This window comes from Antechinus flavipes, chromosome 1 (genome assembly GCF_016432865.1).
Source record: "Antechinus flavipes isolate AdamAnt ecotype Samford, QLD, Australia chromosome 1, AdamAnt_v2, whole genome shotgun sequence".
Classification (NCBI taxonomy): domain Eukaryota; kingdom Metazoa; phylum Chordata; class Mammalia; order Dasyuromorphia; family Dasyuridae; genus Antechinus; species Antechinus flavipes.
The window spans coordinates 182,215,408-182,236,198 of record NC_067398.1 but is presented as its reverse complement, the minus strand read 5'-3'; positions in this window follow the sequence as shown (position 1 = coordinate 182,236,198).

Here is a 20,791-nt window from a genome sequence, read left to right as displayed (position 1 = left end):
CTTTATAATATAGTTTTAGACCTGGTACTACTAAGCCACTTTTATTTGCCTTTTTTTTTTTTTTTCATTAATTCCCTTGAAATTCTTGACCTTTTGTTCTTCCAGATGAATATTGCTGTTATTTTTTCTAGGTCAGTAAGATAGTTTCTTGGGAGTTTCATTAGTATAACACGAAATAAATAGATTAATTTAGGTAGTATTGCCATCTTTATTATATTTGCTCGGCCTATCCAAAAACACTTGATATTTTCCCAAATGTTTAGATCTGACTTTATTTGTGTGGAAAGTGTTTTGTAGTTCTGCTCATACAGTTCTTGATTTTCCCTTGGCAGATAGATTCCTAAATATTTTATACTATTAACAGCTGTTCTGAATGGAATTTCTCTTTGTATCTCTTGCTGTTGGATTTTTGTTAGTGATGTACAATAATGCTGATTATTTATGTGGATTTATTTTGTATCCTGCAACATTGCTAATGTAGATTATTTCTAATAGCTTTTTAGTAGATTCTCTGGGGTTCTCTAAGTATACCATCATATCATCTGCAAAGAGTGATAATTTGGTTTCCTCATTACCTATTCTAATTCCTTTAAACTCTTTTTCATTTCTTATTGCCAAAGCTAGCATTTCTAATAAAATATTGAATAGTAATGGTGGTAATGAGCAAATTTGTTTCACTCCTGAGCTTATTGGGAATGGTTCCAGTTTATCTCCACTACATATGATGCTTACTGATGATTTTAAATAGATGCTACTAATTATATTAAGGAAAAGTCCATTTATTCCTATACTCTTTAGTGTTTTTTTTTTTTTTTAATAGGATTTGGTGTTGGGTTTTATCAAATGCTTTTCTGCATCTATTGAGATGATGATTTTTTTTTTTTTGTTAATTTGGTTATTGATATAGTCAATTATGCTAATAGTTTTCCTAATATTGAGCCAGCCTTGCATTCCTGGTATAAATGCTACTTGGTCATGGTGTATTATCCTAGGGATGATTTTCTGTACTCTCTTTGCTAATCTTTTATTTAAGATTTTTGCATCAATATTCATTAGGGAGATTGGTCTATAATTTTTTTTCTCTGTTTTTGTCCTACCTAGTTTAGGTATCAGTACCATGTCTGTGTCATAAAAGGAATTTAGTAGGACTCTTACATTCCCTATTTTTTTCAAATAATTTATATAGTATTAGGGTTACTTGTTCTTTAAATGTTTGGTAGAATTCATATGTAAATCCATCTGGACCTGGGGATTTTTTCTTAGGGAGTTGTTTAATAGATTTTTCTATTTCTTTTTCTAAAATGGGACTATTTAAACAATTTATTTCTTCCTCTATTAATCTGGGCAACCTATATTTTTGTAGGTATTCATCCATTTTACTTAGATTATCAAATTTATTGGCACAAAGTTGGGCAAAGTAACTCTTAATTATTGCTCTAATTTCCTCTTCATTAGTAGAAAGTTCTCTCTTTTCATTTTTAAGACTAACAATTTGATTCTCCTCTTCCGTATTTCTAATCAAATTTACCAAAGGTTTATCTATTTTGTTGATTTTTTCATCAAACCAACTCTTAGTTTTATTTATTAATTCAATAGTTTTTTTTTTCTTTCAATTTTATTAATCTCTCATTTTATTTTTAGAATTTCAAGTTCAGTATTTGATCTTGTTAATTTGCTATTTTTCTAGCTTTTTAAGTTATAAGCCCAATTCGTTGATCTTTTCTTTCTCTATTTTATGCAAATAAGCTTCCGGAGATATAAAATTTCCCCTTATTACCACTTTGGCTGCATCTCACAAATTTTAGTATGTTGTCTCATTATTATCATTCTCTTTGTTGTTGTTAATTGTGTCAATGATTTGTTGTTTCACCCATTCATTCTTTAGGATGAGATTATTTAGTTTCCAATTACTTTTTGTTTTTTTTCCCCTGGCTTTTTATTGAATGTAGTTTCTATTACATCATGATCTGAAAAGAATGCATTTATCATTTCTGCTTTCCTGCATTTCATTTTGAGGTCCTTATGTCCTAATATATGGTCAAGTTTTTTGTAGATTCCATGAACTGCTGAGAAGCAAGTGTACTCCTTTCTGTCTCCATTCAGTTTTCTCCAAAGATCCATTAACTTTTAAACTTCTTCCTTATTTATTTTGTGGTTTGATTTATCTAATTCTGGAGAGTGCAAGGTTGAGATCTTCCACTATTATAATTTTGCTGGCTATTTCTTCTTGCAGTTCTCTTAACTTCTCTTTTAGGAATTTAGATGCTATACCACTTGGTGCATATATGTTTAATATTGATATTGCTTCATTGTCTATGCTATACTTTAGCAAGATAGAGTTTCCTTCCTTATCTTTTTCAATTAGATCAATTTTTGTTTTTGCTTGATCTGAGATCAGGATGGCTTCCCCTGCTTTTTTTTTTTTTTTTTTTTTTTTACTTCATCTGAAGCATACTAGATTTTGCTCCTGCCTTTTACCTTTACTCTGTATGTATTATCCTGCTTTAAATGTGTTTCCTATAAATAGTATATTGTAGGATTCTGGCTTCTAATCCCATCTGCTATCTGCCTCCACTTTATGGGAGAGTTTACCCCATTCACATTTACAGTTAAAACTACTAATTCTATATTTCATGCCATCTTCTTATTCCCAGATTATACTTTTCTCTTTCCTTTCTCCCTTACCCCCACCCCAGTATTTAACTTGGGGGCATCACTTGCCTTAAGCAGCTCTCCCCTTTTGGAACCCTTTAGAGTCCCTCCCCCCTCTTATACCTTTCCCCTACTATTTCTGTATTTCCTTCTATTTAGCCTACCCCTTCCCTTTTTGTTTTTCCCCTGCCACATTTCAATGAGGGAGAGAAGTTTCTCTATAAACCAAATATGTCTAATATTTTCTCTTTGAGCCAAATCTGATGGGAGTAAGATTCACACAATGTTCATTTTCCTCTCTTTTTTCCCCTCAGATACAATAGGTTTTCTTTCCTTCTTCATGAGATGTAATTTCCCTCTTTTTACCTCCACTCTCCCCTTTTTTCTGGTACAGTCCCCTTTCCACCTGTAGTTCCTTTTTTATATTATAACAATAAAATCAAATTATACATGCACTCTCTATGTATCCCCATAACAGAAAAAACAGTTCTCAAGAGGTCTTTTTATCTTTTTATACTGCTCTTGAGTCCTATATTTGGAGTTCAAATTTTTTGTTTAGCTCTGGTTTTTTTTTTTTTTTTTCCCATCAAAAATAAATGGAATTCACCTGTTTCATTGAATGTCCATCTTCTTCCCTGGAAGAAAATGCTCCATTTAGCTGGGTAATTTATTCCTGGCTGCATTCCAAGTTCCTTTGCCTTTTGAACTATCAGATTCCAGGCCCTTTGATCCTTTGATCCCCAGATCCCTTTGATGCCTTTTTTGGGAAAGCTTCTAGATCCTGAGTAATCCATATTGTGGCTCCTCAGTATTTGAATTGAATTATTTATTTCTGACTGTTTGTAATATTTATTCCTTGGTCTGATAGTGGAGTTTTAATTTTGTGATCTCTTTCAATAGGTGTTCGATATGTTCTTTCAATGGCTATTTTACTTTCTGGTTCTATAACATCTGGGTAGTTTTGATGATTTCCTGAAAAACAATGTCTAGGCTCTTTTTTTCATCATTATTTTCAGGAAGTCCAATAATCCTTAGATTATCTCTCCTAGATCTATTTTCCAGGTCTGTTGTTTTCCCAAGTATGTATTTAACTTTTTTCTACTTTTTTCATTTTTTTTGGTTTTGCTTGACAGATTCTTGATATCTCAATAGTCATTCATTTCTACTTTTTCAGTTCTGATTCTTAATGAATTATTTTCTTCATTTACTTTTTAATTTCTTTTTGCATTTGTCCAATTGAGTTTTCAAGTGAGTTGTTTTGTTCTATGGAATTTTTTTCCATTTCACAATTTTTTCAAGTAGTTATTTTGTTTTTCCACTTCACAAATTCTGTTTTGCTGGGAGTTCTTTACCTTTTCCATTTCACATTCCAAGGAATTGTTTTCTTTTTACATTTAATTAAATCCTTCTTTTAATGAGTTATATGCCTTATCCAGAACCTCTTTCAGAGTTCTCCTTTCCTTTCCTCATTATTCTTGTAGCTCTCTTTTAAGATCCTTTGTCATTTCTTCTAGTAGAGCCTTGTGTGATGGGGACTAGGTTATTTCTCCCTTTGAGGCTTCATCTGGAGATAATCTGCTCTTAGTCTCCTCATGGTTTTGAAATCTGTTCTCTTTCCTATACAAGCTGTCTATAGTAAGAACTTGCTTTGCCTTTTTACTCATTAAAAAATTATTTGGGATTATATTTGGGATAATTAATTGGGATCTGCATTTAGGGCAAGGAGGTTCTAAGCTTCCTCTCCAGACCAGGAAGGGACAGTGGCTGTGCTGCGATTGTGCTGAGTCACTCCCAGTGCTGGGTGGCTGTGGCCAGATTTTGTGAGACTCTGGCATTTGGGGGTTCACCTGTAGAAGGCTGGAACTATGGAATCAATGCACTGAGGTCAGGACTGCTGAGCACTTGAGTCTAACTACTGATTGATGATACTCTATGGGCATATGCTTGGAAAAATGGTCCTTTCCACTATCCGTACTGGCTCAACGATTGGTGTATAGAGGATTGTAGGAGGGACTAGGGGATGGAAGAGAATCTCTGCAAGTGCCTTCTCCTTCGTCTACTGCCGAGAGTGTGTCTCTGGCTCGTCCTACTCCATCCCCCAAAATGTGGCATTTTTCTTCTTTAAAATATAATATGATGGTTCTCTCTGGGCGCAGATTTCTTGGAGAGGTTTTCTGGAGTCAGCCTTCATTTCAGTTAAGAGTAATAATTACTCCAAATGCAGCCAGGTGATAAAAGTTCAAACATTTATTTTCTCCTTCCAAAATAGCCCGGTTAGTTTTTCTTAGAGGTCTATCGTTCTGCTTGGTTCTAAGAGCTCTTACAGCTAGTCCTTTGCCTCTGCTCCCTTCAGCCTCCAGCCAGCACAGATGGAAATTGGAATGGATCTCTCTTGGCTCCGAGAGAGGGCTTCTGGCTCTCAATCTCCCAGAGTGCTGAATCTGGTTGCGCCTCCAAGAGAGTGCTTCTCCTCAACTGAACTGATGATCCCTTCTCAATCTTTTCAGCTGAACTTCCTTGACTGGCTCACTGAAGTTCTATTTATGCTCCTTTTCCGAGAGAGTGGGATTATGGGTTTCCTCCCAGAGTTCTCTCTGGCCCTAAGAGCTTCAAGGGAGATGTGAATTCACAAAGTTACAAAGTTTATCTTTCATACTTGTAAACTCCAATGAGTAAAGGTGTGAACACAAGCATTGTTTCTCAGTTCCACTTAGTACCTTGTTTCTTCTGGTCCATAACATCTCCTTGTAGGATCAGATCAATCATACTGAACCATGCTAAATTAGATAATTATTGTCTCTATAAACTCTAATGACTTAACAATTTGTAGAGATTCCAACATTCACCCTTTACCTTTTGTGTTTGTGTTGGATATTTTATAACTTCTCTGCTGACCTATTGGCTTGCAATCAGGACAGAGTAGCCAACACTTTGGTAGAGTCCTCCCTGTAGATTCTCTGCCCCATGAGACCGCACAGCCCACTTAGACTGCACACCCTGTTCTCAGTCTGCTCAGCCTACTCTGGCCTCTGTGTCTGTGCCTGGCCTTTTTCTGTGCCCACACCCAATCAAAACAGACCTTTTCTGGAGATTTTCAAAATTATCTTCTGCTGGTAATCTGCTGTACGCTTAATGTTCATGAATTCTACCAGGCAAGCACTATTTCAGAGGCTGAATTTTGTAATGAATGTAAAGGTAGTAGGAGAGCTCAGAAAGAATCAGGTATCCTCTCCACCATCTTGGCTCTGCTCTCCTTTATATTCTCTTAAAATTTATTTTTGTGTATATAAAGATATAATTCTTAGAAGAAGTCTGAGAAGACTTCATTAGATTGGTAAAAGGATCTATGACTCAAAAAGATAGACATTCTCCCTGTGCTATACTATTTGACTTAATATCTCACTGCTAGCTCTATCATGGTTCCTCTCTTCTTCCCACAACAAATAAAAAAGAAATGAAAAATATAGATCTATATATGTTAATAGATGTATATCAACATCTATTTAGATAAATATTAATACATAGGTAGAGATTAATTTTATATCAACCTATATATCAATATAGATTTATTTCTTATTTTCAAGTTTATAAAATCTACAAATTTATCTCTAGTTCTATAAATATGTATGCCAATAGGTATCTATATCTATGTATTTATAGAGATCTATATTAATATTCAAAGCAATACTTTTGTGGTAACAAAAATACTGGAAACATAGTAAATATTGATAGATTGAGGAATGAGTATATAAATTGAGGCACTTTAACATAATTTAACATTTACTGAACTCTGAAAAATGATGGATAAATCATATGGAGTTTCTTTTTGAATTTATGCAGAATGAAATAAACAGAGCTAAGAAAACAACCTACATGGTGACAACAACAATGTGAATTGAAACAACACAAAGAAAATGAATATGGTATATTTGTAATCATCAACCCTAATTCTATAGAAGAGATGAGAAACTGTACTTTCCTTCTCAGCAGAGGTGGGTGGGGAGCCATGGGTGTTTGAACAATCTTTTTTGGACTCCCTGAAAGAAGAAATCCTTTGCCCAAATGCTACCTAGCTTTAATCACTGAATAGGTTCAGTCTCAGTCAAATTAAGACCTGCTGAAGATGTTAGCTAAAAAAGTCAAGGTCTCCCATTGCATTAAGGGCCATCTCCAGTTATCTTAATCTATATCTTGCCACTGGATTCAGATGGTATTGGAGGGGGAAAGTGAGACAGGTGACCTTGCACAGCCCTCCCTCACCTAAATCCAATTCCTTTGCCTGTTCTGGCATCACCTCTTTCTCTTGGATAACAAAGGACAAACAACAACCTGTGTAAACAAAGCTGGCCAACAAACTTGAATTGGTTATGTGGAAAATTTCCTTCCTTCCCTTCCTCTCTCCTTCCCTTCCTTCCCTTCCTCCTCCCTTCTCTTCTCCCCTCTTCCATTCCATTCCTTCCTTCCTTTCTTCCTTCCTTTCTTCCTTCCTTCCTTTCTTCCTTCCTTTCTTCCTTCCTTCCTTTCTTCCTTCCTTCCTTCCTTCCTTCCTTCCTTCCTTCCTTCCTTCCTTTCTTCTTTCCTTTCTTCCTTCCTTTCTTCCTTCCTTTCTTCCTTCCTTTCTTCCTTCCTTTCTTCCTTCCTTCCTTCCTTCCTTTCTTCCTTCCTTTCTTCCTTCCTTCCTTCCTTCCTTCCTTCCTTCCTTCCTTCCTTCCTTCCTTCCTTCCTTCCTTTCTTCCTTCCTTCTTTCCTTCCTTCTTTCCTTCCTTCTTTCCTTCCTTCTTTCCTTCCTTCCTTCCTTCCTTCCTTCCTCCCTCCTTCCCTTCTTTCCTTCCTTCCTTCCCTCCCTCCCTCTGTCCAGAAAATGTCATACCCTTTTTTACAGATGTTCTTAAAAACATTGTTTTTCTTCTTTTCACCTCTGACCCCTCCCAAGGTTTAAAAAGATTAGATTTATTTTAAAGGACCAAATCTTAAACCAAAACCAATCTGATTCTAATTGGCCACCAATAGATCCTAGGCCAAGTCTCATTTGGTCATTATTTGGGTCCTGATTGACTTAGATTGTATGTAAATAGCAATCATGACAGCTTTGGCCAGAAACCCTGAGGGTTTTCCCCTCCCAGATCCATTTTTCATTCATTTATTTATTTATCTAGATTTTGGGGGAGTTAGGCAAAAGAGGAGATTCTTTGCCTCAGTAGTTACCTAACTTTAATCATTAAATGGGGTGAGGCCTCAGTCAAACTGAGATCTGTTTAAGACCCTAGTTTAAAAAGACCGTCTTTCATTTCATCTAGAGCCATCTTTAGTTTTTAAAAAAATTTTTAATTGTAGTAAGTTTGTTTATTTTTAATACACATTGCTTTATGAATCATGTTGGGAGAGAAAAATCACAGCATAAGGGAAAAACCATGGAAGAGATAAAAAAAAAAAAGAAAATAGAAGTGAACATAGCATATGTTGATTTACATTCCTCTTTAGTCATCTTGAGCTATATCTTGCCACTTCACCCAAATGGCTATGAAGGGCAAAGTGAGGCAGGTAACTTTGCATGGTCTTCTGTCACTTAAATCCAAATTACTTGCATGTCATGGCATCACCTCCCAGATGTCATGGTCTTCTTCCAGAACAAACGACAGAAAATAACAACATATTTTCACAGTTAGTCTGTATGTCAGTTAGTTTTGCTGAACTTCTTTTATTTTCTTTCCTATTTTATTCTTTATTTCAAGAGACAGTTCCCTGGTGAAATAAAGGAGGAGTCATATATTTAGAAATGAAGGCAGTGGGGAAAAGGAAGATATCAATTATCAATAACCTCCACCACTATCAATAGCAAAAAGAAAAAAAAATTCCCATGTCATAGTTTTGTGAAAGGCACTTAATTTTATCATCTTTTTTTGTAGTAAGACCTTTTATAATTAGGTTACATATGCATTTTGAGATTATTGTGGTATATGACATAAAATGTTGGGCTCAACCTATGATTATTATTATTTTGCCAAACTGCTTTTCAACTATGCCAGAAGTTGTTGTCAAAAAGAGTGTCCTCTTAGTAATTTAGGTTCTGATCAAACATTGTTTGATCAAATATTAGACTTTGTTGATAGCTTTTGTTTCTTGCTAATGTAGTCTGCTGCAGAGATCTTCTTTACCCAGGGAAAGTTTCCCAGGGAAACTTTGATTAGCATAGAACTTTTACTGCATAATAATCTGTCATCTTCTGGATAAATTTCTAGTTTGGAGGGGCCTGGCCTTTCTTGATTTAATAAGCTGTATGTGCCCTAGTTGTGTTTCCTCTTTCCTTACCTTTTTCTTGTCCCATTTCTGTCATAAACTTATAGATTTGGGAAATGCCCCAGTTGGAATCATTCTGCCTATCATTTCATCAGAATGGACTGAAAGGAATCTTTTCCTCCCCAAACTTGAGTTTTCCTGTTCCCCACACTTACCTGATGCATGAAGTAAAGATGGACCAAGGGGTCCCAATGAGACACCTGTGTAACAATTATTTAAGTTTGTTAGCAGCTTCTAATAAAATCATGGTGGACACTTTCATTCTGCCATGATATCTGATGCTCCCTGCCAGCAGTCCTGGTAATAGAGTCTGATATCATCAGTGGATACTGAGACCAAAATAAAGGTTAGAGCCCCAATCAAACATATTGGATATACCTTATTCTCTAATTTGGGGAATGGACAAAATTATTGTTTCAATTAGCATTTATCGTAAAACTATAGCTATAATACATCAGTAATTCTGAATCTGGATGAAAGAAGGTTTTAAGCTGTTTTTTTAGCATATCATATATAATCCAATGCACAATTCTTTGTAGAAAAAGCACCAGGATTAGAATTAGAAAACCTGGTTGTTAGTATTGCTTTTATTAGCTAGTTGTTAATGGGCAAGTTACCTAATCTCCCTCACCTTCAGTTTCCTCATGTGAAAAATGGGAATATTTATATTTGTCCTGCCTTACATGATGATTGGAAGGAAATAAAACTTAAAAATTATCAACTGCTGCATAAGTATGAGGCTATTACTAAGCATGAAATTCACAGAACACAAGACGAATTTGAGGAGCTGCATGCCTATAGCAATATTTTTAATGCTCTAATATGCTGACCCAGTATCAAATAATTGTCCTCATTTCCCTTAAGTTTTCTTGATCCTGCTATTGTAAGGGTAATGCTTTACCTTCACTGCTCGAAAGCTGCCAATTTAAATGACTTTGCTTGAATCCCTATTGTTCAGTGCCATTGCCTTGCGTCTGCTCTAAAAGTTCCTTCTTCTGACATCCTTATAGATGCTACCTGAGACCCTGGCATGTCATATCTGGGGCTAATTACAGGAGGAAAAGATGCCAGCAATTCTCTCCATACCCATCAAAATTTCTCCATTTTGTGAGACTCAGCAACTTCAACCTCCTAATTATCTATGGGTTCATAACCCCTAAAATACAGAAAAGATTTGTTGAAGTGCAATATTATACTTTCAGTTAAAGCTTTCTAAAGTCTCTAAACTCTTAAAAAAAACTGTTAAATTATATAACTCAATTGATCTTATTACATTGACAGTTTTTTCTAGACAAATAGTACATTAGAGGTGAGGTTGTTTTTCAGTTGCTTTCTTCCTGTTTTATTTGTTACTTGCTAATTTGTATTTTTCTCAGAAGAAGTATCTGAAGAAATTATCCATATAAGAAAGGATGAAGGAGAAATCCATGGCTAAAGGCTATACATTCTTCTCACATCTTTGGAGAATAGAGGAAATTGGGAAGAAAGACCACTTGGGTCACTATATTGGGTGGCTTCTGTAGTCTGTATTGCACCATAGTATGCCTTAGAAAATCAGCATCCTAAAACCAAAGAACAATTTATAAATTTAAGTCTTCCTGTGGTAAGTAAAGCCATTTGTCAAGCAGTTTTGTTAGTCTTCATTAATGACTTAAAAGAGTCAATCTCTTCAACATGACTGTTTGGAAGTGTTCTTGGAAGAAAACATTCTCATTATGTGACAGTCAAGGTGCATTAATTAAATGGAAAGGTGGAAATTTTGTTCACTGCAAGTGGTGGTATGTAGTATATAATAAGTGGTTTATCTTTGTATTTTATGTAATACTTAATAGGATTTACAATATAGTTCTAGTTCATCTAGTGTAAATTCCAGGATAGCTCCCTGGAGACCTCAGGATCAGGATAAGCAAAAGTCCTTTGTTTTTAGGGGGAGAAGTGAAGGGGATGGACAAAACTGCCACAAGCTCTCCACCAACCAGCCTTCTCCTGGTCCTGCTGCAAAGTAAATCTGGCTCGTGTCCCACCACCCTCTAATTTTTCCTATGATTATCTGTATACACCAAAACATCGAGCCAGCACAGAACAGTGTGTCATTTTTCCAAACATATGCTAATAGTCATTGTCCAATAGGTAATTAGCCTTAAGTGCTTGGTTTTCTCATTCAAGCATACCTTTTAAGAGTTTCAGCCCTTTACAATCTAGTTCATCACCTTAATTTTGTAGCTGAGGAAATTGAGGCCCACCCAGAGAGTTTAAGTAATTTATAAGATTATGGATTGAGAGGCCAAAGAGACCTTTGAAATAATTTTTTCTAATCCCTAATATTTTATGGATGAGGAAATCAAAATCCAGAGATGACAAGTGATTTGTTTGGGATCACACAATGGAGATGTCTCTGACTCAAAACCCAATGCTTTTTATTTCTTTTTTTATTTTATAATAACTTTATTGACAGAATCCATGCCAGGGAAGTTTTTTACAACATTATCCCTTGCACTCACTTCTGTTCCGATTTTTCCCCTCCCTCCCTCCATCTCCTCCCCTAGATGGCAAGCAGTCCTATATATGTTAAATATGTTGCAGTATATCCTAGACACAATATATGTGTGCAGAACCGAACAGTTTTCTTGTTGCTAGGGAGAATTGGATTCAGAAGGTATAAATAACCCAGGAAGAAAAACAAAAATGCAAATAGTTTAAATTCATTTCCCAGTGTTCTTTCTTTGGTTGTAGTTGCTTCTGTCCATCACTGATTAATTGAAACTGAGTTAGGTCTCTTTGTCAAAGAAATCCACTTCCATCAGAATACATCTTCATACAGTATCATTGTTGAGGTATATAATGATTTCCTGGTTCTGCTCATTTCACTTGGCATCAGTTCATGTAAGTCTCTCTCAGCCTCTCTGTATTCATCCTGCTAGTCATTTCTTACAGAATAATAATATTCCATAACATTCATATACCACAATTTACCTAGCCATTCTCCAAATGATGGGTATCCCTTCAATTTTTAGTTTCTAGCCACTACAAACAGGGCTGCCACAAACATTTTGGCACATACAGGTCCCTTTCCCTTCTTTAGTATTTCTTTGGGGTATAAGCCCAGTAGAAACACTGCTGGATCAAAGAGTATGCACAGTTTGATAACTTTTTGGGCATAATTCCAGATTGCTCTCCAGAATGGTTGGATTCATTCACAACTCCACCAACAATGCATCAGTGTCCCAATGCTTTTTCTATGATGTTGGATTATGTATAATGTGGATTACATTTAGTTGAATTTTTTTTCTAAAGCAAGTATTTTTTACTTCCAATGTCCCTCTCTCTACCCTTTTATCTCTTCCTTCCCCCCATTCCCAATTTCTCAACTTTTGTCCATTTCTAACTCTCAGTCTTTTCTATAAACTGGAATATCATTTCACAGATAAAACAAGTTGTTTAGCAAACACTAAAATTGTTGGCATTTGTTAGATCTTTGTTCCTGTTTGCTTCATTTGTATCATGTGACCCAATGTCTTACAAATATCAACTGAGGGCTAAATGAAATTAATGAACATCTCCTAAAGAGCTGAAGGTTGCTTCATCCAAGAAAGGACATTCCATTTTCCTTCTAAAAAGACTAGAAAAGCTATTAAATTACATGGATACACAAATTATGCTGAATTTGAATTTAGAAAATATGTGACTTTCTTTTGATGACCCAAAGAAGTAGCTGTCAAACATATTATATATGCTCAGTCTCTGCCCTAGAAAAAAGGTGAGAATGGTGATAGGACCAGGATAACAGAGGCTATTATTCAGGAAAAATTAACGACCAGATAGGAGGTGCCAACAATTGAAGAGATTGATTTGAGTCAAAGATAAAACATAGGTACATTATGTGGAAAGCTATTAGGAACCCAGCAGATTTCGAGAGGCTGCATCTATGAAAAGTTCTCAGTTAAATTCACACTGTTTATTTAAATTAAATTATAATCCCTAGAAACATTCATTTGAGTGATTATGTGGATTGTAAGATACTAGATATAGTTCAAAGAATCTCACTGTCTAGAATGGAAAATGGAGAGAATGAGGGGCACTTTTGAATGTTCTCCCTCTTCTATTTTGCCTATTGAATTCTTTTAGCTTCCTTTAAATCCTATCTAAAGCTTTCCTCCATCTCCTCTTAATTCTAGTGCTTTCCTGTTACTATTTCCTATTTATCTTGTATATAATTTTACTTCTACAAAGAATGGAGTGAGATATATTTCCTCAATCCCTTCCCAGGGCCAAGCTTATTGGTCATTATAACTAATGGTTACTTTCCTTTTTTGTTCTTTCAGTTTATGTTATAGCATTGTGTATATTGTTTCCTTGATTCTGTTTACTTCACTCTGCTTCAGTTCATGAGGATTTTCCACACTTCGCTTTATTCATTATACTCATCATTTCTTATAGAACAATATTAATATCTCCTATATTAATGTACTACATTTGTTTACCCATTCTCCAGTTTATGAGAATCTACTTTCTTTCTGGTTCTTTTCTACCATAAAAAGTAAGTGCATAGGTTTTGAATGTCAGAAAATTCTAATTTTATTCTTTGTAGCATGTAGTCTTGTCCTGGTTCTGGGTCACAGTAAGCTCTTTTATGTTTTTTCCCCCCTCATTCTGTTCTTTCCATTTTTATGTCCTGTAACAAAACCTTCTCCCCAAATATAGATGTTAAAGGATTTGAAAGGATATGTGGGTATCAGCCACATAGGTTGTCTAGTGCAGAATGCTCAGGACTCTAGACAGGAATTCTAAAACAGCAGGCATTTTCAAGAGTAGCTCAAGCAGGGACTTTGTGCCACAGGCATTCTGGCACAAGGGTTTCAACATGAAATCTAAAAACGTGCTTCAATAAAGAGACTAATGCTTTGTCTGAAGAGAACATCCACATTATCAAAGATCTTTGTGGTACCATTTGCCACTTGATCTGGATACAGGAAAGGCAGGATTCCAAGCAGATGAGAACTGAAACTGAAGATCTCAAACTTCACTTGTGCAAATGATTAGGGGCAGATGTTTTGCTTCACATTTTGGAGGACTTGAACTCTGCAATCTGTTACATTTTTACACGACTACTTTTTAACCAAGATGAGGAAAAAATAGACAGGGTTTATTCTATAGCCAGAGAGCAGATGTAGGGGTTTAAAAAAATCCCCATTAAAATATAAAAGGGGGAAAGGGAGACAGAGAACAAATAGAGACAGACACAGGGAGTGAGTTAAAGGGATAAACTCATGGCTTTATAGTCAATAAAAACTGACAGAAAAAAATTAGGTTTGATCAAGGCATTTTTATTTATGATGAAACATTCAGGGAAGGAGCAGGTCAGATACAATTACATTTGTGAATGTTTTCTCTTTTATTTCAAAGTGCCTCCTTTGGGTATACATTTTGGAATATTAGATATAATGCCTCAAGTACAATTTTGATTGACTGATAAATTGATAAATTTGATAAATAAAATTGATAAAATTAAAAAAAATGATTTGGTGCAATTTTCTTTCAAAGAAATAATGCTTTAACCTTGAAACTCTTTCCTGTGAATGATAAATCTCCTGGATACCTATTAGTCATAAGGAAATTAACAAAAAGCCAAAATATAAAGCTCTGTCCCATGAACATCTTTGAACACTTGGAATCAGATTTCAAGAAATTGTAGGAAATCTATTGCTGTAACTATAAATATGTTCACATATATTGGATTTAACATGTATTTTAACATATTAAACATGTATTGGACTATCTGCCAGCTAGGGGAGGAGGTGTGGGGAAGGAGAGGAAAATTTGGAACAAAAGGTTTTGCAAGGGTCAATGTTGGAAAAATTATCCATGCATATGTTTTGTAAATAAAAAGCTTTAACAAAAAAGGAATTGATATAGGCAAAAGATAAATCTATTGCTGGAAAGAACCATAGAAATCTTTGTCCTGATAAAAGCTTTATGAGAGCAGGGACTGTTTTTCCTCAGAAGAGTACTTGGAGCTTAGTAGGTGCTTAACAACTACTTATTGATTAATTGACTCCATTTAATCCCTCTTCATTTAACCCTGCCCCCAAATTCTATATTATAAAAAGAGTACTGAGTCAGACACAAAGACTTTAAATGACTTATCTGTGGCAGAGCTGTGGATAATGACCCCAAATTTCCTGGTTTCCATTACATCAGTTTTCCCATGATGTCCAGCTGTTTCCTCCCTCCAAAAAAATAGCACAAATTATATAACATCCCTGGATCTTTAGATTTTTGTCAAATAATTTTTTATAATCAAATAATTAAAAGCTCCTGGATTGTCTATAGAGATTAGCGTGATCTATACCCATCATATTTTCTTGACTTGTGAATCAAAAATGTTATATTCGCAAGAAAGATGGATTAAGTCAGTCTTAAGGAAACATAGTCAAATAATCACTATACTGAAGTAGTCAAGCACCTAAACTTGATTCCATAACTAGAGGCAGCGTTGCTTTTCTGTGGCCAAAACAAATAAAATTTCATACATTATACATAAAATTGGCTTGTGTTATAAATTATAAGATTGATTCTTTATAATTTGAGGTAGATCCTATTTTATTTCTGGGAATGTTCAACCTTTTGGTCAAGTTTCACATTGCTGTATACACTGTAAGATAGAGAATCCTTCAAACATGATAATTTAGAGAATTTAAGGCAATGCAAATTAGAATGAGCCCCAAATATCAAGAAGGGATGACAAGTTTTTTGTTTACTCTCTCTATTCCTTCTGCAACCTAAGACCAATATTTTAGAAACAATTCCAAAGCAATTCATTAAAATTATTTTTTATTATGAACTTAATATAAATTAAAAAAAATAAATATTTCAGTATGTGAAGAACAACAAAAAAGAGAATTTCACACGAAATTTTCCCCTTGTTATATAGTGTATACTTTTGCCCCTTAATAAGTAGCCTTTTAAAAAAATTCAAATATAGAATTGAAATTTCAGTATTGTCCTCTTTGTATGGTGTACTGTTCTGAACTTCCTTCTACTTTAATTTATTTCTTTAAGGACTCATTGATGCTTAAAATAACTTGATTTTGCAATTCCTAGAATGAAACTTTAGTAGCTCTCTGTTTTCACAGAGAAAGTAGAAGAAAGAATCCAAATTTAGTGTTTATGCTTCTAGGAACAAGTTTTTCAAGCTTCACACTTTTCTTCAGTTAGCCAAATATTAGTTACTGGAGCCGATATAGAATACAGACATATTAAAATACCTTCAATCTTTTTTTCTTTTGTTTTCTTTTCCCCCACTTCCTTTCTTGATTAAAATAATGGTTCACAGAATATCATAAGGGTTTGGATTGCAGTGGTGTATGAATTTGGGGGACTGAGGCAGAGAAGAAACTCCTTTTATCAGTACAAATCAACAACTGTTCCTTAATTTAAATTATATTGATTTGCTTAATGAACTAAGAATTTAAGTGATCTGCCCAGAATTGGCCAGCCATTGTGTCAGAGACAAGATGTGTTTCCTGAGTCCAAGGCTAGCTCCCTATTGAAGACATCAAGCTGCCTCTCTAATCTGAATCTTAATTAGATAGTTTCAATACTCAGAGACACTCAGCCCAAATATGGTATTTTTCTTACACAGCTTAGCCAGCTTTCACAAGATAGGCAAAAAATCCTTTGTATCACCTTCTGCTCCCCTTATCCCCATTTGAATATAATAAAATGGTTGAGTATGAAAACATATATATATATATATATATATGTATGTATGTATGTATATATGTATGTATATCCCTACTTAGCCATTATTTTGTCTAGTTCCTAAACTTTCACTACTCAGTTCACAAAAAAATACATCCAAAAGACCACAAGTATCAGTTATGGCTTTGGTATGTGAAATTCTTAATAAGAATCTTGACAATATGAGGAATTCAAAGAAACATGGGGAAACTATCAGACTGAACTAAGTAGAATAAGAAAAACAATACATGTAATTACTAAAATAGGGTAAAGAATAACAAAACAAAATAGAATGCAGTGTAATTGGAATCACCAAGCTTGACCTGAGAGTTGAGTTGAGAGGGAAAAAATCTTTTTATTGAAAAGATTGGAGACAATGTATGTAGTTCATTGTGTTTCCTGTCAGATGTAGTCAATGTGTCTGCAGGTTTTGCTGAACTGTTTCTTTTTCTTTTTAAATCCTTGTTAAAAGGGAAGCTTGCTAGATAGAGGAGGGAGAAAGAATATGTTTGAAAATGAATATGATGTAAAACAAAAGGCATCAACATTGTTTTTTTTTATTTTTTTAAAAGAATCTTGCCTATGCAGCAACTTCTAACATATGAATTCAAGACAAAAAGAAAATCACTTCTTAGAGAACAATAAAGTACCAGTGGTTCAGCATTTAGAGTCATCCAAGCTCTGTCATTTACTATTTGTGTTACTTTGGATAAGTTATATCACTTCTCCAGGTCTCAGTTTCCTCTGTATTCAACTAAAATTTTCAACTATTTCAACTAAAAATACCAACATCTTGCATCATGATTCATAAGATTATTATGAAGAGTTCTTTAGAAATGTTCATTAACATTATATTAACTTTATCTAGCTAAGTACCTTTGATACTTTGTATATATGTGTATATTTACATATATGTATAATGTACATATAGTAATGTATGTGTATAAATATGTGTGTACATATATACATATATGTACATATAGTATATTGTTCATTCACTTTTTCAGTTATGTCTGACTCTTCATGACCCCATTTGGATTTTTGGTATGTGGGTTTTTGTTTTTTGTTGTTGTTTGTTTTTTGGCAAAGATACTGGATTGATGTGTCATTTGCTTCTCCAGTTTATTTTACATATAAGGGAACTGAGACAAATAAGGTAAAATGACTTGGTCTCCTCTCTTATGTCTGATTGCTGGTAGCTAGGAAGATTCCTGGGAACTGAGTAGAAATAAAATCTTAGAGCGAGTGAAATCAGTGGATGTCAAGACTGTTAGAAAGACAGAGAGATAGGATAGATTAGGATAAGATAGAGAGATGGATGAATGGATAGATAGATATGTAAATGATATGTAGATGGATGACAGATGGATTGATACAAAAAGGAAGAGAGAGAGAGAGAGAGAGAGAGAGAGAGAGAGAGAGAGAGAGAAAGAGAGAGAGAGAGAGAGAGAGGAAGAGAGGAAGAGAGACAAGAGATAGAGATGCATACACACAGAGAAACTCTATAGGTTGTCCATTTAGGGGTAAATCATAGCACTAGCTTCTAAATTCTAGCAGCTTTCCCTATCTCATTGGGTTTTCTGTGTAAACAGTTGGACCAAACTCTTGAATGATTATTAACCTTATTTAAGAGGCTTTGGAATACTCAAAGGCTGGGTACAATCAGCACAATGTCATCTACAAACCAGAACATCTGGAATATCTCAGCTTCTATAAACTTGGACTCTGTCCAAGATCTGTTCTAATTTTTCCTAACACCTTTAGTGATTGTACCTGACCCTTTTTTTTTTTTTTATACTTTGTCTGATATTAATGATCAGGGGTTGTCAAATAAGATAATTTCTATTGCCATACATGTTGAGGAATCTTTAGATTTCTCTAAAATATCAAATGCTTTCTCAAGTGCAACAAACAGTAAATGCCATGGGACTTTATATTTTATTTAATTGTACTATAGTAAAGATTTGGAATATAATTTACAAATTATTCAGAATGGAGTGGGGAAAAAAAAATTACCCTTAGTGTGTAACATTGGGAAAATAACTTGATGTTGACTTGCAGCTCTACCTCATGCCTGGAATGCTCTCCTTCCTTATCTTGTCTAACTGACTCACTTGGCTTCCTTTAAGTAGCAATTAAAATCTCATCTTTTCCAGCCCCTCTTGATTCAGTGACTCTGTTTTTTGTTTGTTTGTTTTTTCTTATTTATCTTTTATGTACTTGTCCATTTGTATATGACCTTAGTTTCCTCATCTGTAAAAAAGATGGCGTTGGACTAGATAATCTTCCTGCTCTATATCTATGATGCAAGGTCTAGTGCTTTTTTTTTTTTTCTTGGCCTAGATTTGCTAATTGATTGGCTAGTAATTGGAATTAACTCACCGTTGTTACAAAGATCTTTACAAAAGGAATTGATTGCTAACTAAATGGAGACATTAATCTTAAGCACCTATCTCTTAACTTTAAATACTGAAAAATTTTTCTTCCTGCTCTTGCTAAGAACTTATCTAGTAGGGCCATTGATGACAATAATTTAGTTTTGAGTAGGTATGTTCAAAATCAAACCAAACCAATAAACAAGAACAAAAACCTCTTTATCTATTCTTTAAATCACTGTTACTGGTGATATTTCACTCTCTCTCTAGCATCTCCTAACCTCAGAAAAAAGAAAGAGAAAAAAAATCAGTAAAAAAAAAAAAAGAAAATCACCACCACCACCACAACCAGATAACTTTTAACTAAGACATTTGATCCAAAGATTCTGTGATAATGTAGATTGTATCTGATTTGCTCATATCTCAAGATACATAACAATTCTCTTCCCAATCTTCAATGAGTTACACTCTTCTAAAAAATAAGTGTAGAAAGTGACTAGATGACTTATTATAATGATCTCCTATTAGGAGATCAGCCACTCATTCAGTCAATAAACATCTATTAGGTGCCTATATGATTTCAAGTCTCCCAAAATGTAATGGGGAGACAATAAGCAAACAAGTAGAAATAAGTACAAACATGTAAAAGAAAAATAAACAAATATACAAACCAAAAAGTACATAAAAATAAATAGGAAATGAAAAAAAAAAAAAAAAACACTGAATCAAGAGGAGCTGGAAAAGTTTTCCTGTAGAAGATGAATTTTAGATGGTACTTAAAGGAAGCCAGGTGAATCAGTTGGATGAGATAAGAAAGGAGAGCCTTCCAGGTATGAGGGACATCTGGAGGAAATTCTTGTAACTTAGAGGAGTTACTTTCTAAAACAGATAGGAAACCAGTTTCACTGGATCAAAGAGAACCTGGTGAAGAGTAAAGTGAAAAAATCTGAAAACATAGGAAGGGATAGGTTATAAAAAGGCTTTAAATGCCAAATAGAGGATTTGTGTTAGCTTCTGGAATGATCACTAAGAGAACTTAAGTTGAAAGCCTGTATTCACATTCCAGCTCTACTGCTAAATAGCAGTTTGATTTTAGACAAGTTACTCATTTTGCTGGTCCTCAGTGTCCTCATCTGTAAAACGAACATGTTAGAAGTATGATCTCTAAACCCCTTCTCAATCTATTGTCTTATGACAGTATAGGTAATGTTAGGGAATTGTCTTTTTTGCTTTATGGCTCCAGAAATAAATAGGAAGCTTAAGTCTTAACAGTTGTCAATAAAGCACTTCCACAAGTACTAAAATTCACTTGACAATAACAAAAAAGATTATTACTAGGAATGCATTATTTAGCCATGAATATATTTCATTGGACATTTGGGGGAAATTGCAAAAAATGATAGCAGTGAGCAAAACATATCACATATTTTACCATATTGTTTTGAATGAAAAGTGGTCCCTGGAAGAATTTTATTGGCAGAAAAATTAACTTGGGAGCAAAACGTTTGGTTCATCCAATTCCTTCAGGGTTATTTCAGTGGAACCTGCTTGAGTAGAATTTTTTGATTTCTATTGCAGCCCAATTTAAAAGACAGGTGCCCAAGCTCACAACTTCTCACTATAGTTGAAATGAAAAGAGGCAAAGGATACAGTCAGAAATCTTTAAGAGGAAGATTATATCTGACCTGATATATCTCTCTATCTATCTATAGAGTGTGTGTCACACA